Raw genomic sequence first — 22,245 nt, 5'->3', positions numbered from 1 at the left:
GTTTGTAAATATTTTATTATTTTCTGTAACTTAGTTCTTTTTTATTTTTTGTACTTTAGATAGTTTATTTAATTTTATTTATTTGTAGCAATTGTGTTTAATTAATTTATTGATAGTGTAGTGTTAGGTTAATTGTAGGTAATTGTAGGTAGTTTATTTAATTATTTTATTGATAGGGTAGTGTTAGGTTTAATTATATCTTAGGTTAGGATTTATTTTACAGGTAAATTTGTAATTATTTTAACTAGGTAACTATTAAATAGTTCTTAACTATTTAATAGCTATTGTACCTGGTTAAAATAATTACAAAGTTGCCTGTAAAATAAATATTAATCCTAAAATAGCTATAATATAATTATAATTTATATTGTAGCTATATTAGGATGTATTTTACAGGTAAGTATTTAGCTTTAAATAGGAATTATTTATTTAATAAGAGTTAATTTATTTCGTTAGATAAAAATTATATTTAACTTAGGGGGGTGTTAGTGTTAGGGTTAGACTTAGCTTTAGGGGTTAATACATTTATTAGAATAGCGGTGAGCTCCGGTCGGCAGATTAGGGGTTAATAATTGAAGTTAGGTGTCGGCGATGTTAGGGAGGGCAGATTAGGGGTTAATACTATTTATGATAGGGTTAGTGAGGCGGATTAGGGGTTAATAACTTTATTATAGTAGCGCTCAGGTCCGCTCGGCAGATTAGGGGTTAATAAGTGTAGGTAGGTGTCGGCGACGTTGTGGGGGGCAGATTAGGGGTTAATAAATATAACATAGGGGTCGGCGATGTTAGGGGTAGCAGATTAGGGGTACATAGGGATAACGTAGGTGGCGGCGATTTGCGGTCGGAAGATTAGGGGTTAATTATTTTAAGTAGCTTGCGGCGACGTTGTGGGGGGCAAGTTAGGGGTTAATAGATATAATACAGGGGTCGGCGGTGTTAGGGGCAGCAGATTAGGGGTACATAGGGATAACGTAGGTGGCGGCGGTTTACGGAGCGGCAGATTAGGGGTTAAAAGTGTAATGCAGGGGTCAGCGATAGCGGGGGCGGCAGATTAGGGGTTAATAAGTGTAAGGTTAGGGGTGTTTAGACTCGGGGTACATGTTAGGGTGTTAGGTGCAGACGTAGGAAGTGTTTCCCCATAGGAAACAATGGGGCTGCGTTAGGAGCTGAACGCTGCTTTTTTGCAGGTGTTAGGTTTTTTTTCAGCTCAAACAGCCCCATTGTTTCCTATGGGAGAATCGTGCACGAGCACGTTTTTGATGCCGGCCGCGTCCGTAAGCAACTCTGGTATCGAGAGTTGCATTTGCGGTAAAAATGCTCTACGCTCCTTTTTTGGAGCCTAACGCAGCATTTGTTTGAACTCTCGATACCAGAGTTAAATTTATGGTGCGGCCAGAAAAAAACCCGCGGAGCGTTAACAGCCCTTTTACCGCCGAACTCTAAATCTAGGCCATAGTTTCTTCTCAACAACCCAGCACAGCAGTATATCCAGGTAATATTTTAAATACTATTTTAATTTGGCAATAGTTAAACTGTATTAATGGAAATTTAGCAACAACTCATTGCATGGATTTGATTATAAGGAATTAACCAATTATACACCGGATGCAAATCTGTGTGTGTGTATTTGTATCTATGTCTTTTTTATTAATTAATTATTTATTTTCACATAGTTTCTTCTGAACAAACCACCACAGAAGTATATACAGGTAATGTATGTTAACGTGCTATGTTTATCATATGTGAATTTATTAAACCTATAAAGTTGTACCTCATAATACTAAAATATGTTAATCCTTTCACTACATAGAATTTCAAAGAAAAACTTGCCCAAAATCCCAAAGAACTTTTAGCTTTTTTTCTATCACTCCCTTTAAAGAGACGTAGAGCTTTGTTTTTATTTACCTATCAAAACTGTATACCATTTTTTTTAAGTAGACAACCCAGTGTGGTATGTTTATGCAACTGTTTCGCTGCCAAATGCAATCGTATTACAAAAATTCTTAACTTTTTCACAAACTTTGGGTTTCCCACTGAAATTTGTTTCACATCACTACTGCAGTCATAAGACAAATGGTGGTAAAAGGTTCTCAGGGGAACCTTTTGTTCAGAAATAGCAGACATGCATGGCTTTGCAATGAATTTTTATCAATTAGAAGGCCGCTAATTGCAACTGCGCAATATACTTCTGAAAAACCTGACACTTCCCCTCTCTGTGATCCCTCTCAAACAGCTGTCCCTCCCCATACATATATTTCTGACCACCATCTTAGGTGCTAGCAGACAATCTTCCAGTATTACATTTAAGGTGTTTTTCTTTTTAATTAAATAAAAACATTAATTGCATTTATGAATTTATTTTAAGCAGTGTTGGATCCCCCTTATCCTCCTACCTCCCTGTTCCTTCCCAAACATCTCTCTATCCCTTCCCCTCCCATTGGTGTCCCCCATCTTAGGTACAGGTAGATATCTGCTAGTATCCAGTTTATAGATTTATTTGTATTATTTATTTATTTATGTATTATCTTTTATTTTTTATGTAGTGAAGCAGCCCTCCCCCACCTTCCCCACCCTGCAATCACTATTGTAGGGTCCCCAACCCTGATTCCCCATTTTTCTGTAGTGTAGCAGCCTTCCCCTCCCTATCCCATCCACAGTGTTTTCTGTACAATAGTGTCCCACCCTTCCTCCCTCCCCTTTGCACCGCCTCCCTCCATCACTCCCGAACTTTCCACCTGCACAAACAGAGATTATTATAGACAGTGACACAGAACGCCTATAACAATCAGGCAGTCTGCCTCCAAATGATAACAGAGCCCCGATCGTGCTCTGTTACCATATAAACATAGATGTCTGAGGCCAGGAAGAGCAAGTCTTGGTTGTTACTTGACAACTGAGACTGCTGGAGCTTCCTGAAGGTCAGACGTAGATCTAGGTTATGCTATATATATAATCCATAGCCAGTAGCCCAGCACTCCTTCCACAGGGGTGTAATCACGTCCCAGGTGCTATCCTCATGTGTAAATATCAAAATGTCAGAATTTAGGAGGGCACTCACAGGATTTATATAGAAACAAAATAGTATATCTTTATTTCCAAGTAAAATTCATATTAATTGTAGATGTCAACGTTTCAACCCATTGATGGACCTTCTTCAAGACAATATATGATCTGAAAAAATACAAAATATACCGTTGTGGTCCAATTGAACAATACAACATATAACAAACATATAATGATTAAATATAGCAGTGATAACCCATCACCAAAGACAAAGACACATAAGCCCATAGCAGGGCTCCTTAAGTTAAAAAACCAGGGGAAAAAGAAACAGATGGCTTATACTCAACCCATCACACCCACCCGATAACAAGTGACAATAGAATATCTCAAATGTTAGCAAAAATGAAGAAATGAACACCAGCGCCCACTGGATAGATACCACAGTAACAAAAATGGCTAACCAAACTAGACAACCAGAGTAACACATATATGCGTGAAGCCCTGACCAAAAAGCCAAGCTGGCAATAGTGGCAGAATCACATGTCTTACTTCACATCAGAAAAATAAAACAGACTATATCATACTGTTAAACAGAATAGACCCCTTCTGTATTCTATGCTTAAACTCTCGCATGTATCATGAGTGCCGTATCACCACATTCTAAATTCAGACTACCATAGATGGAAACATATTGAGATGGATCACATAAAAATGGTGTCCCATACACGATCACTACTTAGCCCCTAATCCGGTAGGGCGACTTAAATAAAGAACTAACAATCTTGCGAGGCAAAGCACAAATATGCAATAATAAGAGTAAATCCATAAATAAGACCGCACGACAATCACTGATCAAATGCAAATAATAAGCACATAGGCGTACCTAATATTACTATAAGAAAACAAACCGAGCTCATTATCAAATCACGGTGTCTATATTGTCACCAGATGCACCATGTCTGTCAGTATACTCAGTACACTGCACTCAGGGCGCAAACAACCCCCTAAATGCAATAACTAACTACATGAAAACCCCCTCATGCACTTAACAATCAAACACAGAGTAACTAAACATATACACAACATATTAGTAAGCGAGAGGAAATAATAGAAACGGGCACTTACTATCGTAATACAGCAAACATTTTTCACAAATGAACTCCTAGCAGAGCACTGATATCTATGATACCAGAAGCAACAACCGCGGCTTTTAACCGGAAAGACCAGTGCAAACAGCAACCAATCACCTGTGCTCATGAGCCAACACCCCTGAAAGCACGGAGACCCGTATGAGCTCATCTGACAAACGCCCATTAAACAGATGATGTCAACACAAAGATCAAGAGGGAGTATAATTAACACTGAAGCGCAAATATGCGCACAGAATTCAAATTCTAACTCACACAATAAATGCATGGAACCCACCTCAAACTAAACCGCCGACCAAACATTCATCACCAATGCAGCCCTACAAAAACAAAAAACTGATAGAAACCTACACAACTTAGCACAATGACACGTAATACTGGGAAGATCTCAGCAATCTCAGGGGACACAAAAAAAGGCATAGAAATATAGCACAATCTATCTTATTGCAAGTGGCCTAGCAATATCCGTCAGCATTATGCACTAATAATTCGCCGGCAAACGCCATCACCCAAAAGTATCTGACATCGTGACTTGGTATCAACCCGCACCAAGAACATATATATATATATATATATATATATACATATATATATATATATATATATATATATATATATATATATACATATATATATATATATATATATATATATATATATATATATACAGGGAGTGCAGAATTATTAGGCAAGTTGTATTTTTGAGGATTAATTTTATTATTGAACAACAACCATGTTCTCAATGAACCCAAAAAACTCATTAATATCAAAGCTGAATATTTTTGGAAGTAGTTTTAGTTTGTTTTTAGTTTTAGCTATTTTAGGGGGATATCTGTGTGTGCAGGTGACTATTACTGTGCATAATTATTAGGCAACTTAACAAAAAACAAATATATACCCATTTCAATTATTTATTTTTACCAGTGAAACCAATATAACATCTCAACATTCACAAATATACATTTCTGACATTCAAAAACAAAACAAAAACAAATCAGTGACCAATATAGCCACCTTTCTTTGCAAGGACACTCAAAAGCCTGCCATCGATGGATTCTGTCAGAGTTTTGATCTGTTCACCATCAACATTGCGTGCAGCAGCAACCACAGCCTCCCAGACACTGTTCAGAGAGGTGTACTGTTTTCCCTCCTTGTAAATCTCACATTTGATGATGGACCACAGGTTCTCAATGGGGTTCAGATCAGGTGAACAAGGAGGCCATGTCATTAGATTTTCTTCTTTTATACCCTTTCTTGCCAGCCAAGCTGTGGAGTACTTGGACGCGTGTGATGGAGCATTGTCCTGCATGAAAATCATGTTTTTCTTGAAGGATGCAGACTTCTTCCTGTACCACTGCTTGAAGAAGGTGTCTTCCAGAAACTGGCAGTAGGACTGGGAGTTGAGCTTGACTCCATCCTCAACCTGAAAAGGCCCCACAAACTCATCTTTGATGATACCAGCCCAAACCAGTACTCCACCTCCACCTTGCTGGCGTCTGAGTCGGACTGGAGCTCTCTGCCCTTTACCAATCCAGCCACGGGCCCATCCATCTGGCCCATCAAGACTCACTCTCATTTCATCAGTCCATAAAACCTTAGAAAAATCAGTCTTGAGATATTTCTTGGCCCAGTCTTGACGTTTCAGCTTGTGTGTCTTGTTCAGTGGTGGTCGTCTTTCAACCTTTCTTACCTTGGCCATGTCTCTGAGTATTGCACACCTTGTGCTTTTGGGCACTCCAGTGATGTTGCAGCTCTGAAATATGGCCAAACTGGTGGCATCTTGGCAGCTGCACGCTTGACTTTTCTCAGTTCATGGGCAGTTATTTTGCGCCTTGGTTTTTCCACACGCTTCTTGCGACCCTGTTGACTATTTTGAATGAAACGCTTGATTGTTCGATGATCACGCTTCAGAAGCTTTGCAATTTTAAGAGTGCTGCATCCCTCTGCAAGATATCTCACTATTTTTGACTTTTCTGAGCCTGTCAAGTCCTTCTTTTGACCCATTTTGCCAAAGGAAAGGAAGTTGCCTAATAATTATGCACACCTGATATAGGGTGTTGATGTCATTAGACCACACCCCTTCTCATTACAGAGATGCACATCACCTAATATGCTTAATTGGTAGTAGGCTTTTGAGCCTATACAGCTTGGAGTAAGACAACATGCATAAAGAGGATGATGTGGTCAAAATACTCATTTGCCTAATAATTCTGCACTCCCTGTATGTATATATATATTGAAGAAAGAATAATCAATGATAGTTGGAAGGCGCTCTGCTATAATCAGTCTTTCTGATGTATAAATTATAAAGTGTTTAGTAAAGAAAAATAGTTCTTAAATGATAGTTGTATGCAGTTCTTATTAATTTCTTTTGAAAGTAACTTCTTAATATTCCGTGTGGAAGTAAGACTTCCTGCTTACCAGATCAGACCTCAATCATATGAGGTAAGCTGCCGGCTCTGCGTGTGTAAAGATGGTTTTGTCTTTCTCCCCCAGAGTGGTATCCTAAGAATTCTTAATCCACTTCTTGTTCCAATATTTTTGAAGAGCCTTTGCATTCAATGATAACCCTGGACTCTCTGATGTTCTTTCATGCAATGGTGAGAATCTTTATCCCCTCAGTCGTATGAAGAGCGATTGGCAAAGGTTCCCAAAGTTATGCAGGGAAGAAAAAAACACACATAGCGTAATACTGTATAACATAAAATAAAATGTATTATATGCAAATTGTATTGTGCTTTAATTAATAAACCTCAATTCATAATGAGGTAAGATTAACAGCTTTCTCCAAAGTGGTATTATGTTCCCAAATGGGATCTTAAGGATACATGATCGATGGTGCAGTATTGTGTTTAAAATCTATAACTCACATAACTCACTTAATTTAACAAGGGGCCTGTTAGTTCCTTTAAAGTATAAAGGCCAAAGTACAACCATACTATCTATTGCCCCTGTAAGTGATTAGTAATGAGGTCAGATATAGATATGTCCCAAAGAATGCACTAATGTGTTCAAGCTGCTAGGCGTTTTTTTAAAAATAAAGTCTATGCCGTTTGTGTTAAAATGGCAGCAATAAAAATAATCTGTAGCTGGCAGATATATACCTCCTGTCGTTGGCTCACCTAATGCGTTCAACTAGGTTCTAGTAGGGCATTTTTATTTCTCAGACTATCGAGGTTTACACTTCAACAAAGGATAACAATAGAACAAATCAAATTTAATAATAGATGGAAATGGAAAGTTCTTTAACCCCTTAACGACATGATGTATCCTGTACGTACAAGTGTCATTAAAGGTTTTTTTTATGCCAGTTATTGTGCTTTTACTGCCTTTCTCAATCCAGGCGTGTTTGGCTATAGAAAGTTCTCATCACTGGTGCTGAGACCAAAGCTACTTAACCCCTTATTTTAAAAATAACAGCTGACGACGTACAAGGTACATCAGCTATTGCTAGGAGGTTAAAATTGCATGTTGTATCTGAATCCTTGTTTACTTTGCTGCTTCTTTATGTACAATTATTTTTTTTTTATTATAGTATATATTCACAAAATAGCCAACTCAAGTTAAATAAATCATCTTCTAAAATAAAAACACACATATAATGTGTGAGTAGGTGTGTGTAAATAAGATTATTATTACTTTTAAAAGATATAAAAATGAAAAAAGAAGATTCTCTAATGTTTAAGAGCATTTTAAAATTATACTATTGTTTGTATACAAGTGTGTGTAACCCCTGAAATTAAATAAAACTTTTTTTGTTTTCATAGCTTATTCTGAACAATCCACAGCAGTATATCCAGGTAATGTATGAAATACTATTTTCATTTGGCAATAGTTAAATTGTATTAATGGAAATTTAGCAACAAGTCATTGCATGGATTTGATTTAAATGAATAAACCAATTATACATTGAATGCAAATCTGTGTGTATATATTTGTATCTATGTCATTTTTATACATTTTTTTCTGCATAGGTTCTTCTGAACAACTCAGCACAGGTAATGTATGAAATAATATTTACATTTGGCAATAGTTAAAGGGACATGAAACCCAAAATTTTACTTTCATGATGATAGAGAAAACTCTATCCAAATTACTTCTATTGTTTGATTTTCTTCATTTTCTTGTTATCCTTTGCTTAAAGGTTTATCTTGGCAAGCTCAGGACCACTAAAGAACCTAGATTCTAGCTGCTGATTGGTGGATGCATATATATACTGATTCTCATTGGCTCACCCATGTGTTCAGTTAGAAACCAGTAGTGCATTGCTTCTCCTTCGACAAATGATACCAAGAGAATGAAACAAATTAGATAATAGAAGTAAATTAAAAAGTTGTTTAAAATGTTATTCTCTATATGAATCATGAAAGAAAACTTTTGAGTTTCATGTCCCTTTAAAATGTATTAACTCCTTAATGACCACAGCACTTTTCCATTTTTTGTCCATTTGGGACCAAGGCTATTTTTACATTTTTGCAGTGTTTGTGTTTAGCTGTAATTTTCCTCTTACTCTTTTACTGTACCCACACATATTATATACCGTTTTTCTCGCCATTAAATGGACTTTCTAAAGATACCATTATTTTCATCATATCTTATCATTTACTATAAAAGAAAATATAAAATATGAGGAAAAAATGGAAAAAAACACACTTTTTCTAACTTTGTCCCCCAAAATCTGTTACACATCTACAACCACCAAAAAACACCCATGCTAAATAATTTCTAAATTTTGTCCAGAGTTTAGAAATACCCAATGTTTACACGTTCTTTGCTTTTTTTTGCAAGTTATAGGGCAATAAATATAAGTAGCACTTTGCTATTTCCAAACCACTTTTTTTCAAAATGAGCGCTAGTTACATTGGAACCCTGATATCTGTCAGGAATACCTGAATATCCCTTGACATGTATATATTTTTTTTTAGAAGACATCCCAAAGTATTGATCTAGGCCCATTTTGGTATATTTCATGCCACCATTTCACCACCAAATGCGATCAAATAAAAAAAATTGTTCACTTTTTCACAAATTTTTTCACAAACTTTAGGATTCTCACTGAAATTATTTACAAACAGCTTGTGCAATTATGGCATAAATGGTTGTAAATTTTTCTCTGGAATCCCCTTTGTTCAGAAATAGCAGACATATATGGCTTTGACGTTGCTTTTTGGTAATTAGAAGGCCGCTAAATGCCACTGCGCACCATGCGTGTATTATGCACAGCAGGGAAGGGGTTAATAAGGGAGCATGTAGGGAGCTTTTTGGGGTAATTTTAGCTTTAGTGTAGTGTAGTAGACAACCCAAAGTATTGATCTACGCCCATTTTGGTATATTTCATGCCACCATTTCACCGCCAAATGCGATCAAATAAAGAAAAACGTTAAATTTTTCAAAATTTTAGATTTCTCACTGAAATCATTTACAAACATTTTGTGCAATTATGGCACAAATGGTTGTAAATGCTTCTCTGGGGTCTCCTTTGTTCAAAAATAGCAGACATATATGGATTTGGTGTTGCTTTTTGGTAATTAGAAGGCCACTAAATGCCACTGCGCACAACACGTGAATTATGCCCAGCAATGAAGGGGTTAATTAGGTAGCTTGTATGGAGTTTGCAGGGTTAATTTTAGCTTTAGTGTAGAGATCAGCTTCCCACCTGACACATCAGACCCCCTGATCCCTCCCAAAGAGCTCTCTTTCCTCCCCCACCCCAAAAATTGTCCCCGCCATCTTAAGTACTGGCAGAAAGTCTGCCAGTACTAAAATAAAAGGTATCCTTTTTTTATATATAGCATATTTACATATGCTGCTGTGTAAGATTCCCCCCTTAGCCCCCAACCTCCCTGATCCCCCCCAATACAGCTCTCTAACCCTCCCCCTCTGCCTTATTGGGGGCCATCTTGGGTACTGGCAGCTGTCTGCCAGTACCCAGTTTGCATGTAAAAATGTCTATTTTTTTTTTATTTATTTTTTTTCTGCAGTGTAGCTTCCCCCCCCCCCCCAAGACTAATCCCCCACCCCCTCCCAGATCCCTTAGATTACTTTATTCAGGGATTTTATCCCTCCTTTCTCCCCATAATAAAAAAACCCTTTCTGTAGTGTAAGTGGTTCCCACCCGCTCCCTCCCCGTGCACGCGCCCGCCCACCACCCCCCGTGCACTCGCGCGATCCCGCCCCCGATCCCGCCCCCCTCTTTTACCAAGAAGCCATCGATGGCCGCCCACCCACCTCCCACTTCAGCTCCCACCCACCAACGAATGCGGCCATCGATGTCCGGTGCAGAGAGGGCCACAGAGTGGCTCTCTCTGCACCGGAGGGGTAAAAAATGTTATTGCAGGATGCCTCAATATCGAGGCATCCTGCAATAACCGGAAAACAGCTGGAAGTGATCAGGATCGCTTCCAGCTGCTTTCCACACTGAGGACGTGCAGGGTACGTTCTCAGGCGTTAACTGCCTTTTTTCTGAGGACGTACCCTGCACGTCCTCAGTCGTTAAGGGGTTAATGGAAATTTACCAACATTTAGCATGGATTTGATTTAGATGAATAAACCAATTATACACTGAATGCAAATCTGTGTGTGTGTATATTTGTATCTATGTCATTTTATTTAAAAAAAAAAAAAAATTCATAGTTTCTTCTCAACGACCCACCACGGATGTATATTCAGGTAAATTGTAAAATAATATCTTTATTTGGCAATAGTTAAAGGGTCATTAAACACAAATTGTAAGCTGCATAACAATTATTATATCTGAGAAGAATTTTTCAATGAGTAATGCAAATTTTTTTTCTTTTCACTGATTTCCTTCTCCCCCAAAAGAAAAGAACCCTTGCTAACTAAACACAAAAAGATTGGGGCGAGGTTACATATGCGTAACTGCTGAAGCCTGTGTCGCCCGTAATTTCCCCTCGCACATCGGAGAATTATATAAACCCCGCTGACAGTTCATAAACTGCCGTAAGTCGGATAAACTAGCAATGTCCAGAAATGTGCGGAAATTCACAATTCTGGAGTCGCCAGTGACTTACAGCAGTTTAGAAACTGCCGGCACATAAGAAAAAAAAAAAAGTTAAATCTCCCATAAAAGTCTAACCCTGCGATTTACCTAATATATGTATTAACCCTTAACCCGCCATTCACCCACATCACGATCTACCTAATATATGTATTAACCTCTAATCCACCATTCACCCACAATGCCAACTACCTATAAACACCATTAACCCCTAATCCGCCAACCCCCCACAATGCAAATATACATAATTAACCTATTACCCCTAAGCCGCCACCCTCCCAACGGATTAAACCTAACTAACCTATTAACTCCTATACCTCCAATCCCCCCACAACGCAAATAACTAATTTAATTACTAACACCCCCTAACATAACACCCCCTAAATTAACCCCAATTACATTTAATAACAAAATACTAAATTAAAAATAAAATAAAATATCTAACATTACTTTAAAAAAAAAAAACTAAGATTAAATTAAATTCATCTAAAATTAAAAAAAACTTAGTATTTTTAAATGTAAAAGAGAAGTTTAACTTAGGGCAATGCCTTACAAAAGGACCTTTTAAGGGCTTTTGGTAGTTTAGTTTAGATTAAGGGGTGTTTTTATTTTGGTGGGGCTTATTTATTTTCATAACTTTCACAAACTTTGGGTTTCTCACTGAAATGTTTTTCACTTCACTACTGCAGTCATAAGACAAATGGTGGTAAAAGGTTATCTGGGGTACCTTTTGTTCAGAAATAGCAGACATGCATGGCTTTGCAATTATTTGTTATCAATTAGAAGGCCGCTAATTGCAACTACGCAATACACTTCTGAAATTCCCGGCAGTGAATTTATTAGTTAGTTAGCTGGTAAGGTAATAGTATTTGAATACAGGGATTACAATCCCACCTAACACTTCCCCAATCTGTGATCCCTCTCAAACAGCTCTCCCTTCCCACACCCATACTCCTGACCACCATCTTAGGTACTGGCAGACAGTCTGCCAGTATTATGTTTTAGGTGTTTTTTTTTTTTTTTTAAAACACATTAATTGCATTTATGACTTTATTTTATGCAGTGTGGGATCCCTCTTACCCTCCTACCTCCCTGTTCCTTCCCAAACAGCTCTCTAACCCTCCCCCTCCCATTGGTGTCCGCCATCTTAGGTATCTAGTTTATAGATTTATTTGTATTATTTATTTATTTATTATCTTTTATGATTTTGTTATGTAGTGTAGCAGTCTCCCCCACCTTCCCCAATCTGTAATCACTATTGTAGGGTCCCCCCACTCTGATTCCCCATTTTTCTGTAGTGTAGCATCCTTCCCCTCCCTATACCATCCACAACGTTTTCTGTAGAATAGTGTCCCGCCCCTACCTCCCCTTTTCACTGCCTTCCTCCATCCCTCCCGAACCTCCCACCTGCACAAATGGAGATTGTTATAGACAGTGAAACAGACCATGTCACTGTCTATAACAATCAGGCGATTGTTATGCAACGATTGTGCTCTGTTACCATATAAACACAGATGTCTGAGGCCAGGAAGAGCAAGTCATGGTTGTTACTTGACAACTGAGACTGCTGGAGCTTCCTGAAGGTCATTGTTACTTTGCTGCTTCTTTATGTACAATTCATTTATTTTTCTATTATAGTATATTTTCACAAAATAGCCAACTCAAGTTAAATAAATCATCTTCTAAAATAAAAAAAACACATATAATGTGTGAGTAGGTTTGTGTAAATAAGATTATTATTACTTTTAAAATATATAAAAGTGAAAAAAGAAGATTCTCTAATACTTAAAAACATTTTAAAATTGTACTATTGCTTGTATGTAAGTGTGTTTAATTAATTAACTTTAATTAAATAAAACTTTTTTGTTTTCATAGTTTCTTCTCAACGACCCAGCACAGCAGTATATCCAGGTAATATTTGAAATACTATTTTAATTTGGCAATAGTTAAACTGTATTAATGGAAATTTAGCAACACCTCATTGCATGGATTTGATTATAATGAATTAACCAATTATACACCGGATGCAAATCTGTGTGTGTGTATTTGTATCTATGTCTTTTTTATTAATTAATTATTTATTTTCACATAGTTTCTTCTGAACAAACCACCACAGAAGTATATACAGGTAATGTATGTTAACATTTGTTATGTTTATCATATCTTATCATCAAACCTATAAAGTTGTACCTCATAATACTAAAATATATTAATCCTTTCACTACATAGCATTTCAAAGAAAAACTTACCCAAAATACCAAAAAACTTTTAGCTTTTTTTCTATCACTCCCTTTAAAGAGAAGTAGAGCTTTGTTTTTGTTTTTATTTACCTATCAAAACTGTATACCATTTTTTTTATTAGACAACCCAGTGTGTTATGTTTATGCCACTGTTTCGCTGCCAAATGCAATCGTATTAAAAAAATTCTTAACTTTTTCACAAACTTTGGGTTTCCCACTGAAATTTGTTTCACATCACTACTGCAGTCATAAGACAAATGGTGGCAAAAGGTTCCCAGGGGACCCTTTTGTTCAGAAATAGCAGACATGCATGGCTTTGAAATGAATTTCTATCAATTAGAAGGCCACTAATTGCAACTGCGCAATACACTTCTGAAATTCCCGGCACTTCCCCTCTCTGTGATCCCTCTCAAACAGCTCTCCCTCTCCACACATAATTGTATTTCTGACCACCATCTTAGGTGCTAGCAGACAATCTTCCAGTATTAAGTTTAAGGTGTTTTTTTAAATGAAAATAAAACATTAATTGCATTTATGAATCTATTTTAAGCAGTGCAGGATCCCCTTGATCCTCCTACCTCATCTTAGGTACAGGCAGCTATCTGCCAGTATCCAGTTTATAGATTTATTTGTATTATTTATTAATTTATGTATTATCTTTTATTTTTTATGTAGGGAAACATCCCCCCCTACCTTTCCCACCCTGCAATCACTATTGTAGGGTCCCCCCACCCTGACTCACCATTTTTCTGTAGTGTTGCAGCCGTCCCCTCCCTATCCCATCCACAGCGTTTTCAGTACAATACTGTCCCGCCCCTCCCTCCCTTTTGCACCGCCTCCCTCCATCCCTCCCGATTTTTCCACCTGCACAAACAGAGATTATTATAGATAGTGACACAGAATGTCTATAACAATCAGGCGTTCTGCCTTCAAATGATAACAGAGCACCGATCGTGCTCTGTTACCATATAAACACAGATGTCTGAGGCCAGGAAGCGCAAGTCTTGGTTGTTACTTGACAACTGAGACTGCTGGAGCTTCCTGAAGGTCAGACGTAGATCTAGGTTATGCTATATATATATAAAAATATGAGCAACAGGAGAGCACTCGCACACGTAGGTCAACCTGCCAGGGTGCATGCAGGAACATGAATAGAAGTAAACAAATGGCTTGCACTCACTGGACTTTTAGATACGTGCCTTTATATTTATAAAGGCACGTATCTAAAAGTCCAGTGAATGTAAGCCATTTGTTTACTTATATATATATATATACATATATATATATAATCCGAAGCCAGTAGCCCAGCACTCCTTCCACAGGGGTGTAATCACGGCCCGGGTGCTATCCTCATGTGTAAATATAAAAATGTCAGAATTTAGGAGGGAACTCATAGGATTTATATAGAAACAAAATAGTATATCTTTTTTTCCAAGTAAAATTCATATTAATTGTAGATGTCAACGTTTCGACCCATTGATGGACAATATATGATCTGAAAAAATACAAAATATACCGTTGTGGTCCAATTGAACAATACAACATATAACAAACATATAATGATTAAATATAACAGTGATAACCCATCACCACAGACAAAAGACACATAAGCGCATATTAGGGCTCCATAAGTTCATAAACCAGGGGAAAAAGAAACAGATGGCTTATACTCGACCTTTTACACCCGATAACAAGTGACAATAGAATATCTCAAATGTTAGCAAAAATGAAGAAATGAACACCAGCACCCACTGGATAGGTACCACAATAACAAAACTGGCTAACCAAACCAGACAACCAGAGTAACACATATATGCGTGAAGCCCTGACCAAAAAGCCTAGCTAGCAATAGTGGCAGAATCACGTCTTACTTCACATCAGAAAAATAAAACAGACTATATCATACTGTTAAACAGAATAGACCCCTTCTATATTCTATGCTTAAACTCTTGCATGTATCATGAGTGCCGTATCACCACAGTCTAAATTCAGACTACCATAGATGGAAACATATTGAGATGGATCACATAAAAAAGCTGTCCCATACACGATCACTACTTAGCCCCTAATCCGGTAGGGCGACTTAAATACAGGACTAACAACCTTGCGAGGCAAAGCACAAATATGCAATAATAAACTAAATCCATAAATAAGACAGCACGACAATCACTGATCAAATGCAAATAATCAGCACTTAGGTGTACCTAATATTACTATAAGAAAACAAACCAAGCTCATTATCAAATCACAGTGTCTATATTGTCATCAGACGCACCATGTCTGTCAGTATATTCAGTACACCGCACTCAGGGCGCAAACAACCCCCTAAATGCAATAACTAACTACATGAAAACCCCCTCATGCACTTAACAATCAAACACAGAGTAACTAAACATATGTACAACATATTAGTAAGCGAGAGGAAATAATAGAAACGGGCACTTACTATTGTAATACAGCAAACATTTTTTACAAATGAACTCCCAGCAGAGCACTAATATCTATGATACCAGAAGCAACAACCGCGGCTTTTAACCGGAAAGGCCAGTGTGAACAGCAACCAATCACCTGTGCTCATGAGCCAACACCCCTGAAAGCAGGGAGACTCGTATGAGCTCATCTGACAAATGCCCTTTAAACAGATGATGTCAACACAGAGATCAAGAGGGAGTATAATTAACACTGAAGTGCAAATATGCGCACAGAATTCACGTTCTAACTCACACAATAAATGCATGGAACCCACCTCAAACTAAACCGTCGACCACACATTCATCACCAATGCAGCCCTACAAGACCAAAAAACTGATAGAAACCTACACAACTTAGCACAATGACACGTAATACTGGGAAGATCTCAGCAATCTCAGGGGACACAAAAAAGGCAAAGAAATATAGCACAATCTTATTGCAAGTGGCCTAGCAATATATATTGGCATTATGCACTAATGATTCGCTGGCAAACACCATCACCCATAAGTATCTGACATCGTGACTTGGTATCAACCCACACCAAGAACATATATGTATATATAAATATGTATATATATATTGAAGAAAGAACAATCAATGATAGTTGGAAGGCGCTCTGCTATAATCAGTCTTTCTGATGTATAAATTATAAAGTCCTTAGTAAGGAAAAATAGTTCTTAAATAATAGTTGTATGCAGTTCTTATTAATTTCTTTAGAAAGTAACTTCTTAATATTGCGTGTGGAAGTAAGACTTCCTGCTTACCAGATCAGACCTCAATCATATGAGGTAAGCTGTCGGCTCTGCGTGTGTAAAGAGGGTTTTGTCTTTCTCCCCCAGAGTGGTATCCTAAGAATTCTTAATCCACTTCTTGTTCCAATATTTTTGAAGAGCCTTTGCATTCAATGATAACCCTGGACTCTCTGATGTTCTTTCATGCGATGATGAGAATCTTTATCCCCCTCAGGATTATGAAGAGCGATTGGCAAAGGTTCCCAAAGTTATTCAGGGAAGAAAAAAACACACATAGCGTAATACTGTATAACATAAAATAAAATATATTATATACAAATGGTATTGTGCTTAAATTAATAAACCTCAATCCCCAATGAGGTAAGATTTACAGCTTTCTCCAAAGTGGTATTATGTTCCCAAATGGGATCTTTAGGATACATGATCGATGGTGCAGTATTGTGTTTAAAATCTATAACTCACATAACTCACTTAAAGTGACAGTCAATTTTAAACAACTTTCCAATTTACTTTTATTACCAATTTTGCTTTGTTCTCTTGGTATTCTTAGTTGAAAGCTAAATCTAGGAGGTATATATGCTAATTTTTTAGACCTTGAAGGCCAGCTCTAATCTGAAAGCATTTTGACAGTTTTTCACCACTAGAGGGAGTAAGTTCATGTATTTCATATAGATAACATTGAGCTCAGGCACGTGAAGCTCCTAAGAGCAAGCACTGATAGGCTAAAAATGCAAGTCTGTCAAAAGAACTGAAATTAGGGGGCAGTTTGCAGAGCCATAGATACAAGCTAATCACAGTGGTAAAAAGTATATTGTTATAACTGTGTTGGTTATGCAAATTTGGGGAATGGGTAATAAAGGGATAATCTACCTTTTTAAACAACAAAAATTCTGGTGTTTACTGTCCCTTTAACTTAACAAGGGGCCTGTTAGTTCCTTTAAAGTATAAAGGCCAAAGTACAGCCGTACTATCTATTGCCCCTGTAAGTGATTCGTGTGAGGTCAGATATAGATATGTCCCAAAGAATGCACTAATGTGTTCAAGCTGCTAGGCTATGCCGTTTGTGTTAAAATGGCAGCAATAAAAATAATCTGTAGCTGACAGATATATACCTCCTGTCATTGGCTCACCTAATGCGTACAGCTAGGTTCTAGTAGGGCATTTTTATTTCTCAGACTATTGAGGTTTACACTTCAACAAAGGATAACAATAGAACAAATCAAATTTAATAATAGATGGAAATGGAAAGTTCTTTAACCCCTTAACGACATGATGTACCCTGTACGTACAAGTGTCATTAAAGATTTTTTTATGCCAGTTATTGTGCTATTACTACCTGCCTCAGTCCAGGCATGTTTGGCTATAGAAAGTTCTCATCACTGGTGCAGAGACCAAAGCTACTTAACCCCTAATTTTAAAAACAATAGCTGACGACGTACAAGGTACATTAGCTATTGCTAGGAGGTTAAAATTGCATGTTGTATCTGAATCCTTGTTTACTTAGTAGGGATGGGCGAATGTTTCTAAAAATTCGAAATTTAAAACGAATTTTGATACATTCGTTCGAATCGAATTTCGAATGTTTATAAAACATTCTAACATTCTATTTTTGCATTTTAGTTTTCGAATTTTTCAATAAAATTCGAAAATATTTGTTCGAATAATAGAATGTTTAGCTATGTAATTCATTCAATTTCGAAATGTAATATTCGAATTTGAATGTGACATTCGAATTCGAATGTGACATTCAAATTTGAAATAGAATTTCTAGTCTACAACTGTGTTTAAGAAATGTAATATTCGAATTCGAATGCTACATTCATATTCGAATGTCACATTCGAATTTGAAGTAGTATTTCTAGTCTAATACTGTGTTTTAAATGTAATATTTGAATTCGAATATGACATTCGAATTCGAATGTCACATTCGAATTCGAAATCGTATTTCTAGTCTAATACTGTGTTTTTTAAATGTAATATTCGAATTCGAATGTCCCATTCGATTTCGAAATAGTATTTCTAGTTTGCAACTGTGTTTAATAAATGTAATATTTAAATTCGAATGTGATATTCGATTCGAATGTGACATTCGAATTTGAAATAGTATTTCTAGCCTAATACTGTTTTATAAATGTAATATTCGAATTTGAATGTGACATTCGATTCAAATGTGATATTCGATTCAAATGCGACATTCGAAATAGTGTTTCTAGTCTACAATTGTGTTTTATAAATTTAATATTCGAATTCGAATGTGACATTCGAAAACTGTAAATAACATTTGAAAATCGAATTTTTAAGAATATTCGTTCTTATCAACATTCTATTATGTAAATCGAATTTCTACAATAACATTCGTTCTAACATTCTAATTCGGATATAAACACATTCGCCCATCCCTATTACTTAGCTGCTTCTTTATGTACAATTGATTTTTTTATTATAGTATATATTCACAAAATAGCCAACTCAAGTTAAATAAATCATCTTCTAAAATATAAAAACACATACAGTGGATATAAAAAGTCTACACACCCCTATTAAAATGTCAGGTTTCTGCGATGTAATAAAATGAGACAAAGATAAATCATTTCAGAACTTTTTCCACCTTTAATGTGACCTATAAACTGTACAACTCAATTTAAAAACAAACTGAAATCTTTTAGGTAAAGGGAAATAAAAATAAAAAACTAAAATAATATGGTTGCATAAGTTTGAACACCCTTAAACTAATACTTTATTGAAGCACCTTTTGATTTTATTACAGCACTCAGTCTTTTTGGGTATGAGTTTTTCAGCATGGCACATCTTGACTTGGCAAGATTTGCCCACTCTTCTTTGCAAAAACACTCTAAATCTGTCAGAATGTGAGGGCATCTCCTGTGCACAGCCCTCTTCAGATCACCCCACAGATTTTGAATTGGAATCATGTCTGGGCTCTGGCTGGGCCATCCCAAAACTTTAATCTTCTTCTGGTGAAGCCATTCCTTTGTTGATTTGGATGTATGCTTTGGGTCGTTGTCATGCTGAAAGATGAAGTTCCTCTTCATGTTCAGCTTTCTAGCAGAAGCCTGAAGGTATTGTGCCAATATTGTCTGCTATTTGGAACTGTTCATTATTCCCTCTACCTTGACTAAGGCCCCAGCTGAAGAAAAACAGCCCCAAAGCATGATGCTGACACCACTATGCTTCACTGTGGGTATGGTGTTCTTTTGGTGATATGCAATGTTGTTTTTGCGCCAAACATATCTTTTGGAATTATGGCCATAAAGTTCAACTTTGGTTTCATCAGACCAGAACACCTTTTGCAACATGTTTTTGGGAAACTTCAGATGTGTTTTTGCAAAATTTAGCCGGGCTTGGATGGTTTTTTTTTTAAGAAAAGTCTTCCGTCTTGCCACTCTACCCCATAGCCCAGACATATGAAGAATACGGGCGATTGTTGTCACATGTACCACACAGCCAGTACTTGCCAAATATTCCTGCAGCTCCTTTAATGTTGCTGTAGGCCTCTTGGCAGCCTCCCAGACCAGTTTTCTTCTCGTCTTTTCATCAATTTTGGAGGGACATCTAATTCTTGGTAATGTCACTGCTGCACCATATTTTCTTCACTTGATGATGACTGTCTTCACTGTGTTCCATGGTATATCTAATGCCTTGGAAATTCTTTTGTGACCTTCTCCTGACTGATACCTTTTAACAATGAGATCCCTCTGATGTTTTAGAAGCTCTCTGAGGACCATGACTTTTGCTGTAGGATGCAACTAACAAAATGTCAGGAAAGACCTATGTTACAAACTGCTATTTGTGACTGGCCCTTTAAATGGAAGGTTGCCCTGCTTCCCTGGATTTTGGAGAAGCCTATTTGCCAGCCTCCTTCCTCATGACTATGGCCCCTGGAAGATTGTGCCCCTGAGAGTATATTGACTTTTGTTGGGTGTGTGTGGCCCTTTGGGAACCGTCTGGGGACATATTGTGACTTTGGTGAACAATGCCCCTTTAAGACTATGTCCCCAGACCTGTGAAATGACTTGTCCCTCCCACTTGGTTCAGTTTCATTGTGTGCCATTAAGAGTTAAATTTTGTTCAGCTTCAAGAAACCTATTCTAAATACAAGTCTGCTGGGATTAGCTCTAATTAGGTTTAGTGATCAACTTTCCCATTGTCTAATCAGACTAGTATTGATAAGGTGGACTGCATTGTTTTATTGTGTGTAATGTTATCTGCTGAAGTAAATGTTGTGGCCTGTCAAAGGGAGTGTCTCTCTATCTAATATCAAATGTGTGATGGGGGATTTTATGCCTCCCCCTGAGAGTGTCCTGTTTGCATGTAACCTCAATAAAAAGCAGGCTGTGTGCTCCAGCACTTCAGACCTATGTTGACCCTCTAACTTGAAGCTTTGACTCATGTTTGTAGGGGACAGCTTATAATCACTACAGGGATTGCTATGTTTTTCATACTCCCTTAGCTACAGGGATTGCTACAGAAGGAACAGGTTCACCTACTGGAGCCTAGTCGTAGGTCCAGGGCGCAGAGCAGACGGCGAGATACCAGCCCAGCAGCGGTGGCTCATATAGTCTGCATTACTGATGGTGGCTACGCAGTAGTTAGAGTGTCTACGGTGCTGCTGCTCCTTTGGTGAGCGCTAGGAGCATCCTTTTCTACGGTCCAACTTCCAGCCAGCCTGGAGGCAACCGTAACAACCTATTAGAACAGCTGAACTTTATTTGGGGTTAATCAGAGGCACTTTAAATGATGACAGGTGTGTACTGACTCCTATTTAACATGATTTTGAATGTGATTGCTTAATTCTGAACACAGCTACATCCCCAGATATAAAAGGGTGTTCACACTTATGCAACCATATTATTTTATTTTTTTATTTTTATTTCCCTTTACCTAAAAGATTTCAGTTTGTTTTTTAATTGAGTTGTACAGTTTATAGGTCACATTAAAAGGTGGAAAAAGTTCTGAAATGATTAATGTTTGTCTCATTTTTTTACATCACAGAAACCTGACATTTTAACAGGGGTGCGTAGACTTTTTACATCCACTGTATAATGTGCGAGTAGGTGTGTGTAAATAAGATTCTCTAATATTTAAGAGTATTTTAAAATTATACTATTGTTTGTATACAAGTGTGTATAACCCCAGCAATTAAATACAACTTTTTTGTTTTCATAGCTTCTTCTGAACAATCCACAGCAGTATATCCAGGTAATGTATGAAATACTATTTTCATTTGGCAATAGTTAAATTGTATTAATGGAAATTTAGCAACAAGTCATTGCATGGATTTGATTTAAATGAATAAACCAATTACACATTGAATGCAAATCTGTGTGTATATATTTGTATCTATGTCATTTTTATACATTTTTTTTGTATAGGTTCTTCTGAACAACTCAGCACAGGTAATGTATGAAATAATATTTACATTTGGCAATAGTTAAAGGGACATGAAACCCAACATTTTACTTTCATGATGATAGAGAAAACTATTTTAAACAAATTTCCAATTTACTTCTATTATTTGATTTGCTTCATTTTCTTGTTATTCTTTGCTTAAAGGTTTATCTTGGCAAGCTCAGGACCACTAAAGAACTTAGATT

The sequence above is a fragment of the Bombina bombina genome, chromosome 4 (assembly GCF_027579735.1).
Source record: "Bombina bombina isolate aBomBom1 chromosome 4, aBomBom1.pri, whole genome shotgun sequence".
Taxonomy (NCBI): Eukaryota; Metazoa; Chordata; class Amphibia; order Anura; family Bombinatoridae; genus Bombina; species Bombina bombina.
The sequence above is the reverse complement of the archived record's forward strand: the minus strand, read 5'-3'. Positions refer to the sequence as shown.